The 25,447-nt window shown below is 43.2% G+C and overlaps 1 non-coding gene across 1 annotated transcript; it reads left to right on the forward strand.

Moving 5' to 3' along the window:
- The first annotated feature begins 9,674 nt into the window (after positions 1-9,674).
- On the forward strand, positions 9,675-9,781 carry LOC113001044 (small nucleolar RNA R71). Its single transcript, XR_003266378.1, has one exon. It is a non-coding gene; the product is annotated as a small nucleolar RNA R71 (small nucleolar RNA).
- Positions 9,782-25,447: the final 15,666 nt, after the last annotated feature.

A 25,447-nucleotide genomic window follows, 5' to 3' on the forward strand; every position in this document is an offset into this window, starting at 1 on the left:
CACTCAAGGATTTATTACAACTCTGTGATCAACTTTTGAGCAAGCTTAAAGGTAATTTACTTAAGGCTCAACAATATATGAAGATGCAAGCTGATAAGAAAAGGAGAGATTTGCAATTTCAGGTTGGTGATTTGGTTTTAGTGAAGCTACAATCCTATAGGCAACATTCAGTGGCTTTGAGGAAGCATCAGAAGCTAGGCCTGTGTTATTTTGGTCCATTTCCGGTGATTGAAATAATTGGTACTGTTGCATATAAAGTACAGCTGCCAGAGTCTACTAAAATACATCATGTATTTCATATTGCTCTTCTGAAACCATTTAATGGCAAAAGTTCTTCACCATATCTTCCTTTTCCACTCACTTCTAGTGAACTAGGACCAACGCTTTGCCTATGGAAGGTGTTGGATGTTCAAGTTGTCAAATGTTTAGAAGCTACTGAAGCTAAGGATGCTACTTGGGAAGACTTGCAGGATATATATGAATCTTATCCTCAGTTCAACCTTGAGGACAAGGTTGTTTTTGATGAGGAGGGTAATGTGACGTGCATAAAGAAGGAAGGAGATTTGGTGTGAAATTCTGTTGGAAGGGAGGGACATGTGGCTCACGAACCGCACAATGAGGGAGGCAGGTGTAGCACAAGGTTGAGGAGGGAGAATATAAGACTGGAGGATTACATGTTGTAGGATGATTCGGAGGTGATTCCTTTCCACTGTTCTCTACTTCTTCTTTGCTGAGAGACATTCTCTTCCCTCTGTTAATCCTTCTCTCATCTTACCCCTTTCTCTTAGGTGATCTTGTTGCCGGTTGTCGCAACCTACCCTTCGGCGGGAGGGCGACGCGTGACTCGCGGGATGCGTGTTCCACGAAAGGAATACGCGCGGAGTCGCCACCAACGTTTATTTGAGGAAAACGTCGGAAAAACCGGAAAAGACGCGATCTACGATCTTTTAAGTGAAAGGTTCGGGAGTTGTATTTACGCACGGGGAAGGTATTAGCACCCCACTCGTCCGTCCCAAGGGATGGCAGCCTTTAATCGAATGTGCAAACATGACTTTGATTTTTTATGTTCCCTTTTTATGTCTATATATCCTTATACCCTTTTTATATTTTTCTCTTTTTGTGGTCGACAAGGGTGTTTCCCTTTGCTCCTACGTATTCCTCAATTTGTGATGAGGAAATCAGACCTACGTAGTTCTTTCTTATCAAGTGATTTCTTTTTTACTTAAGAGGTGATCATTTTAAGGCGTTGGACCTTGAAAATGATCCATTTTACTTAGTAAGAAATTGAAATGACAAACTTCAAAAACCTATTTTTATGGACGAGCTTGACTAGGCGAGTTAATTTTAGCCTTAGTTTCACTTTAGTTATTAGTCAATTCGGTTAAGAATGAGAAATCCCAAAGAGAAAACGTCCGATTGATTTTCCGCTTTATTTTACTAAAAGATGTTTTTTTATTATTATATTGTTATTTTACCTCTTTTTTTTTTATTTCCAACGTGGTTACGGCACGACCGAACGGTCGGAATTCATTTTAACCAAAGTTAACGGATAATACAATTCAAACGATCGGTGGAAATTTATTTTATTTTTAGGTTAAGCGAGAAATGACTTAAGTAAAATGGCTTAAGCACGTCAAGAGGGGGTATAAAAAGTAAATGAAACGAGAATAAAAATACACGAAACACAATGTGGACCACCATGGGTGCATAGAATGAATCGAAAAGCTTGGTTCGAGGTACTTACCTGTTGAAGATCGAAGAACGATGAAAAAAGAATGAAGAATGTCAAAGAACGGTCGAAACCTTTGCGAAATTCTTCACGGAAAACGTTACGGAAACGTTTCAGAAGCGCCTCGGCTTAGATTTTCTTCACGGAAACAATTTTTCCAAGCAAATTCGAAAGAGAGAGAAGTGCCTAAGGGGCTGAACCCTTTTCCTTCTCACTTCCTCCCCTATTTATAGCAAAATAGGGGAGATGCTTGCCGCCCAGCTCGCCCAGGCGAGCTCAGCTCGCCCAGGTGATCGAGGCCGTACCCGAATCAAATAAACATGAAAATGCAATAACTAGGAAGTGATCCTAGGTCGTTTCCCAACGAGCAGTGACAAGCCAAATGTTCATAATATACTTGCAGTAACAGTAACGATGGGGGGGGGGGGGGTTTGGTTGTTTGGTAATTAAAGAGTAGAACAAATAAAATGGAATACGAAACTACTAATATTAAAAACGGGTTGTTTCCTCTGATTCAGAAGCCACTCTCTTATCCTGGGTTATGGAGAATTCGTCCCTAACAGTCAACCACTTAGTCCAACCCTATTTCAATTTACTAAGCGAAAGTCAACTTAGGGTTTTCAATACGTGATTAGGCACCACATACACCAGTTAGCCCTTCGTCCATTAAGCATGAACGCAAGTTAGGCTCAGAGGCAATTAATCGAACACGAAGCGTGCACTGATTAATATTCACAAAATTGGGATAACTGGTGAAGGGAAAACTGCCAGGAAACCACATTACAAACGAAACCTCAAAGAGAGTTGGGCTTCGTCCTCAAAAGGAAATAACACCAGAAAATCTAGCCTTCCATGGATTCAAACAGAAAACGCAAATGAAGCATGAAGCAGAAACGTAAATGAACAAGAACGTAAATGAACAGAAACGTAAATGAAAGTAGAAGAAGAAGCAAGAATGAACTCGTAATTAGAAGCAAAAAACGGAAATTTGCATTAAGAACGAAAACTGTAACAAGGGAACAGAAAAACGTGAAAACCTAAAACCAAAGCTCTGAATAATGAAAATAGCATAGCATAATAGAATGCCCTGCACGAATCCCAAGGCAGCTATTTAAAAAGAGTCACTCAAAGTCACTGGGCCCTATTACAATACTCTGGCCCAAAACGAAATAAACACTGAACAACATAAAATAAAATTGCAAAATTTCCTAATTAGAAATTAACTAAGGTAAGCGCTGCTTTATTTGCCCTCTTCAAGTCCACAACCAAAATCCGGATTAAGCCCAATGTTTCATTAATTCCTGAAATTAGATTAAAAACATCAAATTAGCTAAATGAGCCCAAATAATAAAACTGCCTAATTAATTGACAATTAAGACCAATCAATAATTAAAATGGTGCAAAAAGGGTTTAGAAGATAGAAGAAAATGATGGCACATCAAAACCCCCCATACTTAGCCTTTTGCACTCCTGGGCAAAATGAAACAAAGAACAAAATCCAAGGATATCAAAGGGAGACAAACAAAAACATTCACATATTTCTCAATGAACATCAAGGAATGAAAGGAATGGGTAACATCTAACATAAGGAGATCCAAAAAGTCAAGACATTCATGAAAATCATCCAAGCAACCCAATCATGGCAAAATAGTTAATCAGCTCAAGAATGAAAAGTGATAAAGCCTCACAAGATATACACTCTATCTCTCAAGTGTCTAGGCTACTATTTACCCTCAAAGCACCCATGAAAGCAAATACCACATAAACTTGGCAAGATTCTAAAATTGACAATCAACCCATAAACACAAGCACATGAGGATCAAAAGGTCTTTTAAGGTTGTAATGGGGCCAAGGACAAGGTATGGAGAAATATGGAATAAGTGGCTAAATCCCAAAGGAATAGAGGAGCAAAGGGGAATAAGTGCATATTAAGAAAAAAAATAAGAAAATAAAAAGAAGTAAAGATAAAAATTAAACATGAAGAGTAGAACCAAGAGTTTCATCATTCTTGTGCCATTTAAGATCTTATTCACTCAACTTTATTGCTTTTCTTTTTCATTTTTCGAATTTTTTTTTTTTTTCGAATTTTTTTTTTTTTTACTCTTTAGCCTTTGAGAAACAACATTTCATTCAGCATGTCCAACATTTAACCAATATACAATGTACATCAAGTATGGCCCAAAATACATCATGAAGCATAGCCAACAAAACAAGTTGTCCAATGAAACAAAAACCCCCCACACTTATTCCCAAAACAATTCCAAAGCTCCAAAATTCCTTAAGGATATGGTAATATCATGGTTTTTCACTTAAGGCTTGTAGTGAGCTTCAAAACAAGGAAAGGGAAACAAGGCTCAAAAGGGCTATCAAAGGAATTAATTCAAGGTAAGTCCATTTGGCTAGAAGCTTATAAGAACAAAATTGCCTTAATCATTTCCAAATATGCATGTGAATTAGGACGCATCAACAAGAATCAAGCCAAGGCTATTGTGCAAGCAATCAATGGGGCAAAACACACCAAATGATTATAATGATGGATGGCTCAAATTCTCACAAAGGTAAAATCATCACTTTCAAATTGAGCTTTCAAAACTATCATGACATGTAGAGAAGAATCAAGGATTTCAAGTCACAAAATGTCAAGAACTTTTATTTTCAAAACAATTACCCATTTCTTGAACATATCCTATCATTCAAAGAAAAACATGCAAAGTCGTACGTGCACACGAAATTGACCCAAAATATTAAACTGAAAATCCGACGAAACTAACAACATTAACAAATTAACACAACTAACAACTTAACAAAACCAACAAAACTAGCAAAACCAAAGAACACTCCCCCCCCCCCCCCATACTTAAACAACACATTGTCCTCAATGTAGCACAATTAACAGATTAAAAACAATTAAATCATCAAAGAGAATCGGACAAGTGTAATAAAAGCAAAGAAGGAGATAGGAAAAGAAAAACTCTCTAAGTCATGGTGGAGGAAGAGTAGGGTGGAGTAAGGAAGTCTCTTCCCCCACTACATCCACTAAAGAAGGGTTCGTGAGGAATGGCTTAAGTCGATGTCCGTTGACCTTGAAGCTCTTGTTTGTGGAGTCGCTTTTGATCTCAACTGTACCATAAGGAAAAACATTAGTAACAACAAAAGGACCAATCCACTTAGACCTCAACTTACCACTCATGAGTCCAAGCCTAGAATTATACAATAACACTTTTTGCCCAACCACGAAGTCTTTTTTAACTATCATGCTATCATGGAACTTCTTGGTCTTTTCTTTGTAGAACTTGGCATTCTCGTAGGCTTCTAGGCGGATTTCATCTAACTCACTCAGTTGCAACTTCCTTTCCTCGCCAGCTTGATCCATAGAGAAGTTGCAAGTCTTCACTGCCCAGTATGCTTTGTGCTCAATTTCCACTGGAAGATGACATGCCTTTCCAAAGACAACCCGATAAGGAGACATTCCTATGGGTGCTTTGTAGGCAGTCCGATGTGCCCAGAGAGCATCATCAAGCCTGGTACTCCAATCTTTCCTGCTTGGCTGCACAATCTTCTCTAGAATTCTCTTGATTTCCCTGTTAGAAATTTCTGCCTGTCCATTAGTCTGGGGGTGGTATGGTGTGGATACCCTGTGTACCACCCCGTACTTTTTAAGCAGGGCATGCATTGTCCTGTTGCAAAAATGGGTTCCTTGATCACTAACAATTGCTTTAGGTACTCCAAACCTGCAAAATAGATTAGACCTGACAAAGTCTGCAACAACTTTAGCATCATTAGTTCTAGTGGGCTTGGCTTCCACCCATTTTGAAACATAATCAACTGCAAGGAGAATATAAACATAACCAAAAGAGACAGGAAAAGGACCCATGAAATATATACCCCAGACATCAAACACCTCACAGAATAGCATAGGTTGCTGAGGCATTTGTTGTCGCCATGTAAGTGTATTTCCTGCTCTCTGACACTGCTCACAAGTGCTGCAGATCTTCCACGCATCTTTAAAGATGGTGGGCCAATAAAAACCACAATCAAGCACTTTGCGAGCTATCCTTTGAACACCCAGATGACCTCCCGGTGCGGAAGAATGACAGAACTGCAGGACTGAGTCAGTCTCATGATCTGGAATGCACCGTCTAATGACCTGATCATTGCACAATTTCCACAAGTAGGGGTCATCCCAAATAAAATGCTTAGCATCACTTTTAATCTTATCTTTTTGGGCCTTAGATGCTAAGGGAGGAAAAACAGAGGCAACTAAATAATTGACAATGTTAGCAAACCAAGGAGTAGAAAGAGAGTCAGAAATACTATACAATATATACAAATGATCATCCGGGAAATCATCCCGAATAGGTGAATCTGCATCAGAGACACGTTCGATCCGACTCAAATGATCAGCAACTAGATTTTGTGCTCCGCTCCTATCACGGATCTCCAAGTCAAACTCTTGGAGCCAGATCATCCATCGGATCAACCTAGGCTTAGAATCAGCCTTCTTCAACAAGTACTTTAGAGCTGCATGGTCAGTATAAACAATAATGCGAGTACCAAGCAAATAAGATTGAAATTTTTCAAGAGCAAAAACTATGGCTAGAAGCTCTTTCTCAGTAGTAGTATAATTTGCTTGGGCAGCATCTAAAGTCCTAGAAGCATAATATATCACCCTGGGCAATTTATCAATTTTCTGAGCAAGGACAGCCCCCAATGCATAATTTGATGCATCACACATAAGCTCGAAAGCGGCTGTCCAATCGGGTGCCTGGATGATGGGGGTGGTAGTCAACGCTCTTTTGAGGCAATCAAAAGCCTCTTTGCATCTGTCATTAAAGTCAAATTCCACCTCCTTTTGCAACAAGTTGGACAGTGGAAGGGCTACTTTGCTAAAATCCCTTATAAAGCGCCTGTAGAATCCTGCATGACCAAGAAAAGATCGCACCTCTCGCACACAAGAGGGGTAAGGCAATTGTGAAATAACAGAAATTTTTGCAGGATCTACTTCAATACCCTTATTGGAAATAATGTGGCCTAAAACTATACCTTGCTCAACCATAAAATGACATTTTTCAAAATTTAGAACAAGGTTAGTTTCAATGCATCTATTCAAAACTTTTTCCAAACTATTCAAACAACCATCAAAAGAGGATCCATATACAGTGAAATCATCCATAAACACCTCTATGCAATTTTATAAAAAATCACTGAAAATACTAATCATGCACCGCTGGAAGGTACCAGGGGCATTGCACAGGCCGAAAGGCATCCTCCTATAAGCAAAAGTGCCAAAGGGGCAGGTGAATGTGGTCTTTTCCTGATCCTCAGGAGCAATAGTAATTTGCATATAACCAGAAAAACCATCAAGGAAATAGTAGTGGGATTTACCTGCCAGGCGTTCAAGCATCTGGTCAATGAATGGCAGGGGAAAATGGTCCTTTTTGGTAACCTGGTTCAGCCTCCTATAGTCAATGCAGACTCTCCAACTATTCTGCACCCGAGTAGGAATCAGCTCCTCCTTCTCATTTCTGATCACTGTGAGGCCAGTCTTTTTCAGGACTACCTGGACAGGACTCACCCATTGGCTGTCGGAGATAGGATAAATGATTCCAGCTTGCAAAAACTTGGTTATCTCCTTCTTCACTACATCAAGGATCACCGGGTTGAGTCTTCTCTATGGCTGTCTTACTGGTTTAGCTCCATCCTCTAAATTTATTCGATGCATACATGTGGATGGGCTAATACCAGGAATGTCCGCCAGGGTCCAGCCTATAGCCTTCTTATGCTTCTTGAGAACTGACAACAACTTCTCCTCTTGCTCATCAGCAAGGGAGGCAGATATAATCACTGGAAAACTCTTGCTATCATCCAAGTAAGCGTATTTTAAATTTGATGGCAGAGGCTTCAATTCTGGTGTGGTCGGCTGGACAGTGGTAGAAGGAGATGGTTTCTCAGCCTTTACCTCATAAAGAAAGTCAGAGGTATGTGTACTTCCTGAAACATGGTTAGTCCTATCTGACTCTATAAAATCAATCTCAAGAGGTAAAACACCACCACCAGGCATGCAATCAATATCACTCTCAGATTCACTCTCAGCATCAAATTCAGACATATGATCAAGTACAATTTCAGACTCAATGCATGAAGAGTGAGAGGCATGCAGATTAGAATAAAGATCAGTCATGTATTCATCAACAACATGGTCAATTATTTCAGCACGAAATACAGAAAGATCTTCAGATTGGTATTTCATAGCATCCAGAATATTAAAATGAACAGTTATATCACCAAACTCCATGGACAGTTTGCCTGCATAAACATCTATCTTAGTTCTAGCAGTTTTCATAAAGGGTCTGCCTAGAATGATGGGAACTGATCCTTGAGAAAATCCATCTTGCATATTCAAGATATAAAAATCAATAGGGAAAATCAGTTCACCAACTCTAACTAAGACATCTTCTATGAAACCAACATGATAGGCAACACTTCTATTAGCTAAATGAATTACCACATCAGTTGACTGCAAGGGACCTAGAGATAGAGAATTAAAAATCGACAGAGGCATAACACTAACAGAGGCTCCTAAATCTAGCATGGCATTGTCAAACTTACTATTCCCTATAATACAAGGTATGCTGAATGTACCTGGATCTTTGCATTTTTCAGGAATTTGAGGAACAGATTTACCAATCAATGCGGAGACATTTCTGCCCATGCTAATTCGTTCACTTCCTTTAAGCTTCCGCTTATTAGTGCGCAGCTCCTTCAAGAATTTGGCATATCTTGGAATTTGCTTTATTGCATCCAACAGAGGTATGTTTACCTCTACTTTTCTAAACGTTTCCAAGATCTCTTTCTCTGCCTCTTCCATTTTTTGTTGGAAACTGCTCTTGGAGGGAATGGAAGAGGGGGAATGTGCTGCTTCTGCAAATCAGAATTACCTGTGGAAGAAGATTCACCTGCACAGAAATTGTTAGGTAGATTTTTGTCATCACCTTTTTCTGGAATAGAGTGAAGTTTGGCAGGTTCATTTGCAGATGAGGAAGGTGCTACGGGTTGAGGTCCTTGACACTGCTTTCCCGACCTCAATGAAATGGCACTGACATTTTTGGGATTTTGGACAGCTTGAGAAGGCAGCTTGTCAGAATTCTGGGACTGTTGTTGATTCAATTGGGTAGCTAATTGTCCCATCTGATTGGTTAAGCTCTGAATGGAGGCTCTGGTCTCTTGCTGAAACTGCATGTTCTGCATAGTCATTTGCCTCACAAGTTCTTCGAGGGAAGATTGTGGAGGGGCCTCAACTCTTGGCTGTTTCTGGGGTTGTTGCTGTTGTTGGATTGGTGGAGGAATGTATGGTCTGCTTGGGCTAGCAGCATTTTGGAAGGAAGGAGCAGGCTGCTGTTGTTGTTGCTGAGGGCTGGACCATCTGAGGTTAGGGTGATTCCTCCATCCAGGGTTGTATCTATTGCTGGAAAGGTCATAATTGCTCTGCTGTGGTTGATTTTGCTGCTGAGGTTGAGGAGGTCTATTGTAAATATTTGCAGCATAAGCTTCAGGCTGCTCAATTGCTCCAGGTTGCTGCATGGAAGGGCAAAGGTCTGTATGGTGGTCAGCAGAGGAGCACAAACCACAAACCCTTGCGACAGGTACAGATTTCTGATTTAAGGCCAGCTGGGTTACCAAGTTGACCAACGCATCCAGTTTGCCTTCAAGCTTCTTAGTTTCAGATGATGCAGATGGGTTTGTAGCTACCTCATGCACTCCTCTAATGACTATGGCATCATTTCTGGCGCTAAACTGCTGGGAGTTGGAGGCCATCTTCTCAATTAAATTTCTGGCTTCAGCAGGAGTCATGTCTCCAAGGGCTCCACCACTGGCAGCATCTATCATACTTCTCTCCATATTACTGAGTCCTTCATAAAAATATTGGAGAAGAAGTTGTTCTGAAATCTGATGGTGGGGGCAACTGGCACATAGTTTCTTAAATCTCTCCCAGTACTCATACAGGCTCTCTCCACTGAGTTGTCTAATACCTGAGATATCCTTCCTGATGGCTGTGGTCCTGGAAGCAGGGAAAATTTTTTCTAAGAATACTCTCTTAAGGTCATCCCAGCTCGTGATGGACCTTGGAGCAAGGTAATACAGCCAGTCCTTTGCCACTCCCTCTAATGAATGAGGAAAAGCCTTCAGAAATATGTGATCCTCTTGGACATCTGGGGTTTTCATGGTGGAGCAGACAATGTGAAATTCTTTCAAATGTTTGTGCGGGTCTTCACCTGCAAGGCCATGAAACTTTGGAAGCAAATGAATCAGTCCAGTTTTAAGAACATATGGGACATCCTCATCAGGGTATTGGATGCACAAGCTTTCATAGGTGAAATCAGGTGCAGCCATTTCCCTTAGAGTCCTCTCACGAGGTGGAGGTTGTTCCATGTTCTCAGAATGTGCAAAATCAGAATGCTCAGAATCAGAATGCTCAAAATTATAATGCTCAAGATCAGGATGTTCAAAATCACCAATAACAGAATGCACAGATTCACCAGTTATGGAATGCTCAGAATGATCAAAAGGTATAAAATGATGCCTAACTAATCTATGAAATGTCCTATCTATCTCAGGATCAAAGGGTTGTAAGTCAGATGGATTGCCTCTAGTCATACACTACATTCAGCATGCACACAACTAGTTGCCTTGTCATGTAAATAAAGGTGTAGGTTTGAACTACAGCTACCCTCAAATGATATCCAAATGACTTGAAATTTTGTGAGCAACCTTATAAAATGATGAGAAGATAGCACAAAAAATTTCAGACAAAAATTCAAAGTCTAACTATGAAAGCTAAAATTGGCAGGTTAAGAAAAATAAGTGAATAAAACTTGAAAAATAAAAAACTTTTGACAGAATCGCTCTTTTAGGCGTAGGAAATTTTTTTCTACCCCAAATGCATATATAATAATTGCGATTCTGATAACCGGAGCAAAAGTTATGGCCGTTTGAAGTTTTGACAAACACAAAATTTGCTAGTTTTTTGGAACTTTCAAATCTGACCAAACTAAAGGCTCTAGCTATTTTTCCCACAAAATATGGATTAAAAGAAGTTACCACAAAAAAATTCAGCCAAAAATAACAACCCTAGATACTAAAACAAAAAATCCCAAATAATTCAGCATAGGTGGTCGCTAAAATCCATCTCTAATTGATTTCTACTACTACTCTATTTTTCCGCAAGCTGATTTCTACTACTACTCTGTTTTCAAGCACAATCTTCACAGCAAAACACCCAAGACTGAAACAGGGGAAACACTTAATGGGAAAACTGAAACAGAACACACATTAAACAAAATACCAGGACACTAAACAACACTAACACACATACTAACACAATACTAACAATTAAACATAAAACACGAAAGGATTAAACACACAACACTAGCTAGCTATTATGAACCTTTGGACACTGCTCCCCGGCAACGGCACCAAATTTGATCAAGGTTGTACCCGAATCAAATAAACATGAAAATGCAGTAACTAGGAAGTGATCCTAGGTCGTTTCCCAACGAGCAGTGACAAGCCAAATGTTCATAATATACTTGCAGTAACAGTAACGATGGGGGGGGGGGGTTTGGTTGTTTGGTAATTAAAGAGCAGAACAAATAAAATGGAATACGAAACTACTAATATTAAAAACGGGTTGTTTCCTCTGATTCAGAAGCCACTCTCTTATCCTGGGTTATGGAGAATTCGTCCCTAACAGTCAACCACTTAGTCCAACCCTATTTCAATTTACTAAGCGAAAATCAACTTAGGGTTTTCAATACGTGATTAGGAACCACATACACCAGTTAGCCCTTCGTCCATTAAGCATGAACGCAAGTTAGGCTCAGAGGCAATTAATCGAACACGAAGCGTGCACTGATTAATATTCACGAAATTGGGATAACTGGTGAAGGAAAAACTGCCAGGAAACCACATTACAAACGAAACCTCAAAGAGAGTTGGGCTTCATCCTCAAAAGGAAACAACACCAGAAAATCTAGCCTTCCATGGATTCAAACAGAAAACGCAAATGAAGCATTAAGCAAAAACGTAAATGAACAAGAACGTAAATGAACAGAAACATAAATGAACAGAAACGTAAATGAAAGTAGAAGAAGAAGCAAGAATGAACTCGTAATTAGAAGCAAAAAACAGAAATTTGCATTAAGAACGAAAAATGTAACAAGGGAACAGAAAAACGTGAAAACCTAAAACCAAAGCTCTGAATAATGAAAATAGCATAGCATAATAGAATGTCCTGCACGAATCCCAAGGCAGCTATTTAAAAAGAGTCACTCAAAGTCACTGGGCCCTATTACAATACTCTGGCCCAAAACGAAATAAACACTGAACAACATAAAATAAAATTGCAAAATTTCCTAATTAGAAATTAACTAAGGTAAGCGCTGCTTTATTTGCCCTCTTCAAGTCCACAACCAAAATCCGGATTAAGCCCAATGTTTCATTAATTCCTTGAATTAGATTAAAAACATCAAATTAGCTAAATGAGCCCAAATAATAAAACTGCCTAATTAATTGACAATTAAGACCAATCAATAATTAAAATGGTGCAAAAAGGGTTTAGAAGATAGAAGAAAATGATGGCACATCACCAGGCGAGCAGGGTTGCTTCCTCCAGAAGCAACAGCCTTCTGGAGGAATATTCTGGAGGGCCCAAGTGGGCCTGGTTGCTATTTGCACCCCCATTTTTACTAAGTACACCCCCCTGCCTTTTTTTTGGTGATTCTTTTTTCGTTAAGTTACGGAAACTTACGAATTTCGTAACGATACTTGTTTTCTTTCCGTAATGTTACGGAACCTTGCGGATTACATAATCATCCCCTTTTTGACTTACGGAATGTTACAAAACCTCACTTATTTGTGCAACGATGCTTCCATTTGATTTCCGATGTGTCACGGAACCTTACGGATTGTGCATCAATATTTTCTTTTGTTTTTCGGCATGTCCCGGAATTTCACAAATTGCCTAATGATGGGTGCCAAGCACCTCACAAGGACCAAAGAAAAGTCGCATGTCATCAAGCAAAGGTCCCCGGACGAAATTAGGGTATGACAGTTGCCCTTCTTTACTTGTCTTTTATTGGAAATAAAAGGAAAGTAAAGATAAGACACTAATTTCGTTCCTCTCGGTTGACGAGAGTCGCGGGTGACCATAAAATTTCCGCATGCAAATGACTTGTTGTTCCCGGGAGAACAAAAGGTGCAGAAGACTATGTCAGTCTCTGCATGCTATCAAGCTTTCTGTCTTACAGATAGCAAAAGAATGTTTATACGGATAACCACTCGGTTATTTCCGCCCGTCAGCATGACTCAAAAGTCAGTATGACAGATCTTGTAAGTGCGGAAGATGATGTAAATCTCCGCGTGTCAACGGGCTTGTCGGCCGCGACTGACGAAGGGTGCAGAATGACCACATTGGCCGCTGCTTGTCATCGGGCCCGCCGCCTCTGGATGACAAAAGGGTGCGGATAACCGTAAGGTGTCTCCACTTGTCATCGGGCTCGCCGCCTCTGGATGACAAAAGGGTGCAGAATGACCAAATTTTGTCTCTGCGTGTCATCGGGCCCGCCGCCTCTGGATGACAAAAAGGTGAGGATAACCGTAAGGTGTCTCCACTTGTCATCGGGCCCGCCGCCTCTGGATGACAAAAGGGTGCAGAATGACCAAATTTTGTCTCTGCGTGTCATCGGGCCCGTCGCCTCTGGATGACAAAAGGGTGCGGATAACCGTAAGGTGTCTCCGCTTGTCATTGGGCCCGCCGCCTCTGGATGACAAAAGGGTGCAGAATGACCAAATTTTGTCTCTGCGTGTCATCGAGCCCGCCGCCTCTGGATGACAAAAGGGTGCGGATAACCGTAAGGTGTCTCCGCTTGTCATCGGGCCCGCCGCCTCTGGATGACAAAAGGGTGCGGATAACCGTAAGGTGTCTCCGCGTGTCATCGGGCCCGCCGCCTCTGGATGACAAAAGGGTGCGGATAACCGTAAGGTGTCTCCGCTTGTCATCGGGCCCGCCGCCTCTGGATGACAAAAGGGTGCATGTCACATGACCTCAGGGTCAGTATGACAAAGATTATGGGGCAGCCGACAAAAGCAAGGCTCTTGCTCCTACGTATCCTCCAATGAGGAACTCAGACCTACGTAGTTCTAGATAACTTGTGAGACTTGAAAAAGTCTCCACCAGAAGATGCCGACATCTCCGGAAAGGGCGCAGATGACCATATTGGCCTCTGCTCATCAATCACACTTGGGGTCACTGAATGACGAGGTGCGGATAACCGTAAGGTGTCTCCGCGGGTTACCAGCTCTTGGGTCATGGTAACAGAAAGCGGTGTGGTCGACAAAAGCGAGGCTTTTGCTCCTACGTATCGTCCAATGAGGAACTCAGACCTACGTAGTTCTGGATAACTTGCGAGACTTGAAAAAGTCTCACTTTTTTCTCCACTAAAATGCAAACATGCTTTAGCAAAGGAGACAAATATTCCAACTGGTTAGAGCAGCATATGCCTTTTTGAGTGAAAAACAATGCGTCTACCGGGGAAGGAGAGTCTGCTGATGAAATTTTCTCATAACCATAAATGAGATTTAGGATGTTTAGCATTTCATTTCTAAATGACCATTTAGAGGAAACACTGGGTTCGACAAAAATAGAAGAAATCCACTCAAAGTGTATCAATCTCGCACAGGTAAGTGTTTCATCCTAATTCCGAACCATTGATATGTCATGACTTGACTTTGCAAATTATTTCCTATCAAATCAAAAATTACATGCGTGATCATGGATCAATAGGACTTCCCTTGGGAATGGGTTCTTTTGGTGAGTTTTTCGGCTTTTGATTTTTTTGGCTTTTTCCTTTTCTGTTTTTGTTTGACGCGGGGCGAACAAGTCTACAACGCACATGATTTTGGTTGGTAATCAGAGGGAGAATACCACTTTAGGTCATGGTTTCCTTTCCTTCTTTTTTGTTCATTTGGTGACAATTCTGTATATGTCCAGATATTGTCTGATCCAAAGACCTCTCTGTACATTTCTTCTGGTTTCTTTGACCAGGAGCTTTCTTCTTTTTTACTTTCTCCCATTCTTTGGTTGGGAATTTTCTTTCTTTTTTCTTTTTTCTTTCTCCCACGCTTTGATTGGGAATTTCCTTTCCTTCTTTTTTTTGCTTTCTCTTTGATTGGAAATTTCCTTTCCTTCCTTTTTTGCTTTCGAGGGTAAGGTTTATGGCGAGTCAGGATTTCGGCTCAAGGCTTGTAGAATGGCTAGACATGATACATGTCAGGGTTTGGTTTGGTTCAAGGATAAAAGGGATGCCCCACATTATTTCCATGACACAAATGCAAAAATGATGATTTGGAAACTTTATGCAAAACTGGTCATGCATGCACCTATGTGGACACTCAAGTGTCAAATTTTTATGGTCATGTGATGCTAGGGCTCAGGATTCATTTCCTTTATTTTTAGTCAACCCAATGTTTCCAAAATATGTTCTTTTATTAATTTGTGCATTCATCCTAGTCCATTTTGGGCGTCCGAGAAAATTTTCACAGCATTCACCCTTCGGGTGTACACACACATTTCTTCCAAAAATAGCTATGATCAGCGAATTTTTTTTCAAAGAAAAGTTGGAAGTCATCTCTTTTTCAAAAGCATGTTGATTTTTCAGCTAGACAACTTATTTTCCTTTTCTTTTTCCTCTCTTTTTTTCTTACGTGCTCTCCCCTTTTTTATTTTCTTATTTGCTCTCTTTTTTTTTGTTTTGTTTTTGATTTTTATTATTTTTTTCTAGTTTTGGACGATGTTCCTAAACGAAGAACTCTACACGGTTCCAGAGTTTCAAACGTCATTGATAGTAATGATATAAACACTAACGCAAAAATCCAAACAAAAATGTATGCGCTGTACAAATGACAATCGAGACAACAAAAACAAACATTAGTATCTCAAGTCAAAACATAACATAAAAATGATAAACGAAATATGAAAGAAAACATGAATCTGGGGATCTCCCAGTCATGTAGCTCCACTCCCTCCCAAGAAGTCAAGCAAATCGGCCATCTCCTCGTCCTCGTGGACCTCCTCTCCATCGCCGGGTACTTCTGGGGGCGCCTCTCCTGCTTGGGCCTCGGGCCAATCCCCGGGCCATGCAACCTCTGCCCTGAACTGGTCTGGAGTAGGGCATGAAAAGGAAGCGAAGCCTTGGCTCTGCATGCTGAGGCTCATCTGGTACAGACAATCATGGGTCTGTACATGTGCCCGGTGGTTGGCCGCCTGCTGGCGAACCAAATGCCGTAAATACTGCTCCATGTCAAATGACCCAGCCTGATGAGGTGGTGGGGGCGCACCTGCGGCCTGTGGAGCGTCACCCTGAGCCTGTCTCTGGGTACAGTACTTCTCAATAAAAGCCCGGGTGATGGGCGGCCGAATCAACTTGGTAGGTGCCACGGGGACTCCGAACGACTAGCAGAGTCCTGTGATCAGTGCGGGAAATCCGAGGGCCCTGTTGGACTTATCTGGGTCCAAAGGGTGCCTGGTAGGCGCCATACCTGCAAAAATATAGATGGCATCAGCGATTAACTGAGCCACATGAACACTCATCCGTGTCAGGATGGCGTACACCAGCTGACACTTCGGCAGGGGGAGGTCGGAATTATGATCGGTGGGCAGGATGTTGCTGAGCAGCAAAGTCATCCATATCTGTGTCAAGGTGGTCATGTTGGTGCGCATGATCCGCACCCGTCTTCCGGCAGCAGTCCAGGCAAAATCCTGCCCCGGTATATATAGCAATTGGGCAATGGCCTCCTCATCGAACCCATCAGACCGGTTCCTCCTCTGGCCATACTCGCACTCCTGGCCCTCTTCCAACACCAACGGATATCCCAGGAGCTGGCCGATAGCATCGGCATCAAACGGGATCCACTGTCCCCTTACCCAGGACCTCATGTCACGCACGCCCTCCTCTGTTGGCCAAGCATTGGCATAAAACTCGAGGACTATTTCTGGATCGAACTTGGCCATCGGGGTAACCAGAGATGTCCACCGCCGGCGACCTATTTCTTCCTGGAAATCGGTATACTCATCGTCCCTGAGCTGGACGCGTCGCTCTCGGAGAAATGGCCATCCCTTGATGGCCTCGAAGTGCTGCTGGTGTACCGCGCTCCTAAAACGGTGACTGTCATACTCAGGAGCAGAACTAGTTCCTTCGGCCGCCTTATCCTTCCTGGACCTCTTTGAGGCAAGCTTCCTCGGAGCCATTTCCTGCGAAGGCAAACATTTGGAAAGTTAGTTTTACCAAGAAATGCTACTCTTAAAACAAAAATGGCATACAACCTCCTCCAATAAACACAAACATCAATGTAAATTTAGAGCAAACTTATGCACATACTTCTTTAGGAACGTTCACTTGCACAAGACATTCTTATAACTAAAAAACATGCACCCATGTACAATCAAGGCACCTCCGTTACCTAAATTATTTATATGTACTTCCAAGGTGTATTTGCTACCTACATCACATGCACTTCCTTAGCTAAATTTACAATACATGCATACTCAAAGCATTTGGGGTACCAAAAATTGCACATGTGCACATTCCGGTATTTCTAATACTTATGCATATACAAGCTTTGTGATGAATCTTGGCTATCTACACAATAAGGTGCTACATTTCATGCTTTATTCAAGTGTTTTTGCCACCTAAAGCCGCATGCAATTTCAAGTATATTTTCTTTTGCTAACTAAAATTGTATTCAAATTAAAAGGTATTTTTGTAAGGCATTTTCTTTACATAACATGCAACATATTTATATTTTTTTGTGAGACATTTTGACTACCAAAAATTATACGTACATGCATCCAAGTATTTTGCTACCACACCCAAAGTGTAAATTGCCAAAGGTATTTTGCTACCTATTCTAAACCTACACATTTATGATGAACAAAATTCCTAAACATCTAGGCGTAGGGAAACTTATTGTAGCGTGGCCCATAGCCGATTGCTGGCCAAAAGGGTAACTTTACCCAATATGCACCTCTTCTTGTGTTCTTTTGCATAAAAACTTTGGTTCCTAGGCCTAGGATATATGTGGGGCAATTACTCTAGCCCTTTCGAAACTGAATGCATGTCCCAAAAAATAGAAAATATGTGCAAACCAAATTGCCCCATGGGTTGTTTCCTTACAAAAATCACGCGCTAATGCCATTGAGGCATTTCACCGAACACTTGGTGGGCGCGTGTTTAGGCATCAATAGCAAGAGAACGGGGACAATGTGGCATGTCCCATCGCTTCAAACTGCATTATAGGCCTAGGGCCATCCCATACAAACCCCCAATTCAACCCAATCAAGCAAGAAAACAAACCAAAATTGCCCCACATATTTGAGCATATTCCCACATTTTAGAGCACCAAAAGGAGATCAAAATACACCAATGAAAAGCTAGAAAGCTTAGGGATGGAATACTTACTTGTTGGTGATGAACAAAAGCGCAAAACAGAATCAAAGAATGCGAAAAATGATGACCCTAGGGCTGCAAATTCGTAAATCCCGTGGGTATGGCTTTTGAAAGGGGGGAAAAGAAGTTTTTGAATGCAAAAACGTCCCCCCTTTCGTCATTTTTATATTTTAGTGCAGGGGTTGCTCGCCCAGGCGAGCCCAGCTCGCCCAGGCGAGCTAACCTGCACTTTTTTTTTTTGAGAGGAACATTAACCATGTCCCCTCCTTCCTTAAGGGTTAGCGTTTTGCCTAACTTGAACTTACTTAAGTTAGAATTAGGCGTTGATTACTTATTTTTAAAACAAACAAATAGTAAAAGAAAATTGCGAACACAAAGGATACGGGGCCGCCTTGCAGCGACGTTCTCTGCTCGTTTAGCGCGGAGAAGGGGCGACGATCAGTCGGTCGTGACCCTATCCCCTCTTGCATCCGTCCCTGTGTACCTGCAAGTAAGAAACAACCTGGTGTGGCCAATCTTGACCGCATCGTGGCCTTACCTTGATTGGTTTCTGCTGTTCATGTTTTGTCTCTACCCCAGAAGGTAGCTCAAGATGATCCTGCCTCTGTTTTACCACAACAATATGTATGCGTATGCGTATGCGTATGCATGAATGTTTTCAAACGCAGCAAATTTTTAGGGAAAGTTGGTTTAGGTTCAATTTTAATTAAGCGCTTGGGGCATCCCATGAACTGAGCGGAAGGGCTCAGGTGATCAACGCAAGGTTTGAAACCAACGTGAGGACTAAAGCCTCGAATCCACGTTCATTTCTTTGAAAGATTGTAACGAGAGATACAGCAGACGGGAAATCCCTGGGGGAAATCCAGAAAACGCATAAAGATAAAGAACATGCAGCGACATCCTTAATTGCCCCAGATTCTAAGCATAATATCGCTTGACGACATCAGAATTCACGGGTGAAGATAGCTCTTCGCCATCCATGTTGATAAGCACCAGGGCTCCTCCGGAAAAAGCCCTCTTCACAACAAAAGGACCTTCGTAGTTCGGGGCCCATTTTCCTCGATTGTCCTTGACAGCATGGGACATTTTCTTTAGCACAAGGTCTCCCTCATGGAACTTGCGCAAACGTACTTTCTTGTCGAATGCATTCTTCATTCTTTGCTGGTACAAGCGCCCATGACTCATGGCCGTTAAGCGCTTACCCTCAATGAGGTTGAGCTGGTCATAGCGCGTTTGAGCCCACTCTAATTCCTTTAATCTGGATTCTGCCAAGATCCTTAATGACGGGACTTCTACCTCAAACGGTAACACAGCCTCCATCCCATATACCAATGAGAACGGCGTTGCCACAGTTGACGTCCGCACTGAAGTTCGGTAACCGTGTAATGCGAATGGGAGCATTTCGTGCCAATCCTTGTATGACACGGTCATCTTTTGGATAATCTTTTTGATATTCTTATTGGCCGCTTCCACGGCTCCATTCATCTTTGGCCGGTAGGGTGTGGAATTGTGATGCTGGATTTTAAACTCCTCGCACATTTCCCCCATCATCTTGTTATTCAGGTTGGTGCCGTTGTCTGTGATAATCTTCCTTGGCAAACCATATCGGCAGATGATCTCCTTCTTAATGAACCTGACCACCACACCCCTCGTGACATTGGTATAGGAGGCCGCCTCGACCCACTTGGTAAAATAGTCTATTGCTACGAGGATGAAGCGATGACCATTCGAGGCCTTGGGCTCAATGGCCCCGATGACATCTATTCCCCACATGGAGAAAGGCCAAGGGGCGGACATGACATTCAGAGGATGTGGTGGGGCATTGACATTATCTATGAACGCTTGACATTTGTGGCATTTCCTCACATGGACACAACAATCACTTTCCATGGTAAGCCAGTAATAACCTACTCTTAGGATCTTCCTGGCCATAGCATGCCCGTTGGCGTGCGTTCCAAACGAGCCCTCATGGACTTCCTCGATCATGTGGTTTGCCTCCCTGGCATCCACACACCGCATGAGTGTCATGTCGTGATTTCTCTTATACAGTATACTTCCACTCATGAAGAAACCGACTGCCAACCTTCTCAATGTCCTCTTATCATTGTCGGCAATCTCTGGCGGGTATTCTTTGCTTACGACATATCGCTCGATGTCGAAATACCAAGGCTTTCCGTCCCGTTCCTCTTCCACTTGGCAACAATGCGCGGGTTTGCCATGACACCAAAATTCAATATAGGGTAGATCCCCGTGCGGCGTTAGCTGGAACATAGACGCCAAAGTAGCAAGCGCATCCGCCATTTGATTTTCCTCGCGGGGAACATGATGGAAGGAGATCTCATCAAAGGTTTTAGCCAATTCCTTGATATAGGCTTTGTAGGGTATCAGCTTGGGATCTCTGGTTTCCCATTCCCCTCTCAGTTGATGGATTACCAACGCTGAGTCGCCGTACACCTTGAGTAGTTTGACATTGGAGTCAATTGCTGCCTGGACGGCTAGGGCACATGCTTCATATTCGGCCATGTTGTTGGTGCAGTCGAATCCTAGTCTGGCTGTGAAAGGTACGCATTGATTGTCCGGAGAGACCAATACTGCCCCAACGCCATGGCCTAGAATGTTTGACACTCCGTCAAACCATATGGTCCATTTGTCCCGATTTTCGTCCAATTTTTCCTCAAACAAGGCCATGATGTCCTCATCAGGGAATTCAGGATGCATGGGCTGATAGTCGTTAAGAGGCTGTTGAGCCAAATAATCTGCTAAGGCGCTTCCTTTTATCGCCTTTTGGGTGGCGTAAACTATATCAAACTCAGATAGCAGGACTTGCCACCGGGCGATTCGTCCCGTGAAAGCTGGCTTTTCAAAGATGTACTTAATCGGGTCCATCTTGGATATCAACCAGGTAGTATGGCTCAGCATGTACTGCCTTAGACGATGGGATGCCCATACTAAAGCACAACACGTTCTTTCGAGCAAGGAGTAGTTCATTTCACAGGTTGTGAACTTCTTACTTAGGTAGTAAACAACGCGCTCTTTCTTTCCGGATTCGTCATGTTGCCCTAGCATACACCCCATTGACTCGTCTAAGATTGTCATGTACAAGATGAGAGGCCTTCCAGGTACTGGTGGCATAAGCACGGGAGGCCTTCCAGGTACTGGTGGCATAAGCACTGGTGGCACTTCTTGATCCTTCCAAAAGCCTCTTGGCAATCCTCATTCCAGCGATCAGTTTGGTTTTTGCGTAAGAGTTTGAACAACGGCTCACAAATGGCAGTGAGCTATGATATGAATCTGGCGATATAATTCAAGCGTCCCAGGAAACCTCGGACTTGCCTTTCTGTACGGGGTTCCGGCATCTCAAGGATAGCCTTCACCTTTTCGGGGTCTACCTCTATCCCTTTCTGGCTTACAATGTAACCAAGTAATTTCCCTGATTTGACCCCAAAGGTACACTTGGCGGGGTTCAACCTTAATTGATATTTCTTAAGCGTTTCGAACAACTTCCGCAGGTTGACAAGGTGTTCTTCCTCGGATTTAGATTTAGCAATTATGTCGTCCACGTAGACCTCGATCTCTTGATGCATCATATCATGGAACAAAGCTACCATGGCCCGTTGATAAGTTGCCCCGGCATTCTTGAGTCCGAAAGACATCACCTTGTAACAGAACGTCCCCCACAGGGTGACGAAAGTAGTCTTTTCCATATCCTCTGGCGCCATCTTTATCTGATTGTAACCGGAGAAACCGTCCATGAAGGAAAATAAAGCGAAATTGGCCGTGTTATCCACGAGGATATCGATGTGTGGCAGAGGAAAATTGTCCTTGGGACTGGCCCGATTCAGGTCCCGATAATCCACACACATTCGTACTTTCCCATCTTTCTTAGGGACCGGTACAATGTTAGCAACCCATTCCAGATACCAAGCGACGACCAGAAAACCAGCGTCAAATTGCTTTTTCACTTCTTCTTTTATCTTCAAGGATGTTTCGGGCTTCATCCTTCTCAGTTTCTGCTTTACCGGGGAACACTCGAGTTTTAGAGGTAATCGGTGCTGTACAATGTCAGAACTCAAACCGGGCATATCTTGGTGTGACCAAGCAAAGATGTCTTGGTAGTCTCTTAGCAGGATTATTAATTCTTCACGGATAGGTGCGGTAATACCTGTGCCTATCTTTACTTCCCTTTTTCCACTGCCAATTCCCAAGTCTACCAGTTCCGTTTCTTCTTGATGAGGCCCCATTTCTTGGTCCTCACGGGCGATCATCCTTTCTAATTCTGGGGGAAGCCCCACATCCTCATTCCCTTCATCTTCCGTTTGATTCGTTTCTTGCTCGAAGTTGATAAGCGGGTCCCAGGTATTAGTACCTTCGGGGGACTCTTCATCGAATCTGCCGTTTTCAGAAATAAAGAAGTAAACATGCAAATGAATGAGAATGGGTAGAGACGTAGGAACAGATGAAGAAAGATCCTTGTATTATAAATTCGAAAACAAAAGACACAAAGCCTTAACAAAAGGAAAAACTCTAAAGCCTAGGCCCAACTATAGAGCTTTTAAAACCGTAAAGGTTTACATTATGCTCGTTGCGTAAATGCCGGGGCGTTCCTCCACTCGCCAATTTCCCAGCTGGAAATCAGGAGGGCATGGTCGTACCACATCCAATGTACTCGGAACATCATCTTCGTATATCGCGACCACTTGACCTTCGTCTCCCAGACCCGCGCTTATAAAGCTTCTACTTATGTGGCAGGGCGGGCTTCCTTCACTTTCTTGTCTCAACCGCGAGCTTTGACCATTGCTCTTCCTTCTCGCGATGCTTCTCTTTATATCTGCCTGAGTAGGCTTATAGCCTAACCCATACTTCCCACGATTTCCTTTGGCATTTATCAGGCTAGTTATGCCGCCGTTGTCTTTGCCCAAACCCATTCCGGGTTCATAACCGTTTCCCAACATAACTCGAGCCATCATTACTGCTGCATCGGACAGGCAAGCTTGCCCAGAGAATGAGTCCACGGAGGAAATGCTTACCACCTCAAAAGACTGGAAAGCGGTTTCTAATGATTCCTCTGCGGCTTCCACATAAGGCATAGAGGACGGGCAACTCACCAAGAGGTCTTCCTCGCCTGACACGATGACCAAATGCCCTTCCACTACGAATTTCAACTTTTGGTGGAGTGTAGAGGGAACAACTCCCACTGAGTGGATCCACGGGCGCCCCAACAGACAGCTGTAGGGGGGGTTAATATCCATTATTTGGAAGGTGACTTGACAGGTGTGAGGGCCTATTTGTACTGGGAGATCGATCTCTCCCCTAACCTCTCGGCGGGTGCCGTCGAAGGCACGAACCACCATTGAACTCGGCTTTAAGTGGGAGGCATTGAATGGTAATTTCTCCAAAGTGCTTTTAGGCATCACGTTTAAACTGGAACCATTATCGATGAGCACTTTGGCTACAACATGGTCCATACACTTGACTGATACGTGCAAAGCTTTATTATGCCCTCTCCCCTCGGCGGGGATTTCCTCTTCGGCGAAGGCAAGATAGTTGTTGGCAGTGATATTATTGACCAGCCCTTCGAAACCTTCTACCGAGATGTCTTGGGCCACATGGGCCTCGTTCAGAACTTTTACTAGCAGAGCCCGATGAGGCTCGGAGCTCATGAGTAACTCCAACAGCGAGACCCTGGCCGGAGTTTTGTTGAGCTGTTCGATAACCTTGAATTCGCTCTGCTGAATTATTCGGAGGAACTCACTGGCTTCCTCTAGCGACACCTCCTTTTTACCCTCCTTTTTCTCTGGAAGACCTTTTGCAGGAATATCTTTATTTGAAGCGTGGGGTGTTTCACCATCTTGTTCCTCCCCCACTTTTCCTTTTCCCTTGACGTCCGCGGGTTGGACTGGTAGGTCTGGAGGCGCGAACACACGACCACTACGGGTCACACCACTCAGTCCCGTGATATTTGTTACTTTAGCCGACAACGAGCTGACGTCAGTGGCTTCTTCTTCCCTCTCCCTCGGAGGTGTATATCTCCATGGGACTGCGTGGCTATTTTGGTACGGGAAAGGAACAGGTTTAGCTGCTAAGGGGTGTCCGGGCTTTTGCGAAGCTGTGCCTTTAGTGAAGTATATCACCAAGGGTTTGGGCTTCGCAACTCTGCTCCCATCCGTGGACTGCATGCATATATGCTGCTCTTCTTTTCCCTCACTGCCAACTTCCAGTCGACCTTGATCTATCATTCGCTGCAACAACTTCTCTACTCCCAAACACGTCTCCATGTCATGCAGCTCGCCGGAATGCAGCAAACAGGAATCCTCCTTACACCCACTATGGGGAATCACACCTTCCTTTTGTAGGGCCTCAAAGATAAACCTCCTAGGGGTTGCCACATCCCTTAAAGGTTTAGACCTGTGCGGCCTATCCGACTCAACGGCGTTAACCGCTCCCCCTCCATGATTGGCGAGCGGGTTGGTTCTCACATTGGGCCAATCCTCTTGGAAAGTCAGCCATCCAGCATCCATTAAAAGTTGGACCTTGTATTTAAGGGCCAAGCATTTTTCAACGGAATGCCCCGGGACACCCCCATGGTACTTGCAAGTTGCGTTAGGGTCATACCACTTCAGGAAAGGGGGTTGGAGGACCCTTCCGGGAGTTACCACAGCCAAATGATTGGCGATGAGGGATGGCAAAAGGTCTTCGTACGTCATTGGGAGTGGGGTGAATTCCGGAAATGGCCTCGGAGGGAAGTTCCTTGTTGCGTTGGAAATACCGGCCGGGCGAGTTGTGTTCGGAGTTGGAACTTGGGGAGCTTCCCTCGGGGTGGGTGCCTTAGGCTGCACAGGTGCCGAACTAGAGGCGTTCCCGGTATGAGCCGAGAAGCTCGGGTGATGTTGCGCGTACTGATGGGTACCATGGGGTGTCTGCGGGGGTTTGACCCACGCGGGTGTCGAAGAGACGGCATGGGCATCTCCTTCTTTCCTTTTTGCTCCCGTTGTCCCGATTCTTTTGGCATTCGCACTCGTGGAGGAAACGTAATCGAACTTTCCTCTTTTCAACCCTACCTCGATTCTTTCCTCGGCGAACACTAGGTCCGCGAAGCTGGACGACATATAGCCTACTAGCTTCTCATAGTAGAACACTAGCAAAGTGTCTACCATCATGGTGATCATCTCTCTCTCAACCATGGGAGGAGCTATATGACCCGCATCGTCTTGCAAGA

Source organism: Glycine max, chromosome 2, assembly GCF_000004515.6.
Source record: "Glycine max cultivar Williams 82 chromosome 2, Glycine_max_v4.0, whole genome shotgun sequence".
NCBI lineage: Eukaryota > Viridiplantae > Streptophyta > Magnoliopsida > Fabales > Fabaceae > Glycine > Glycine max.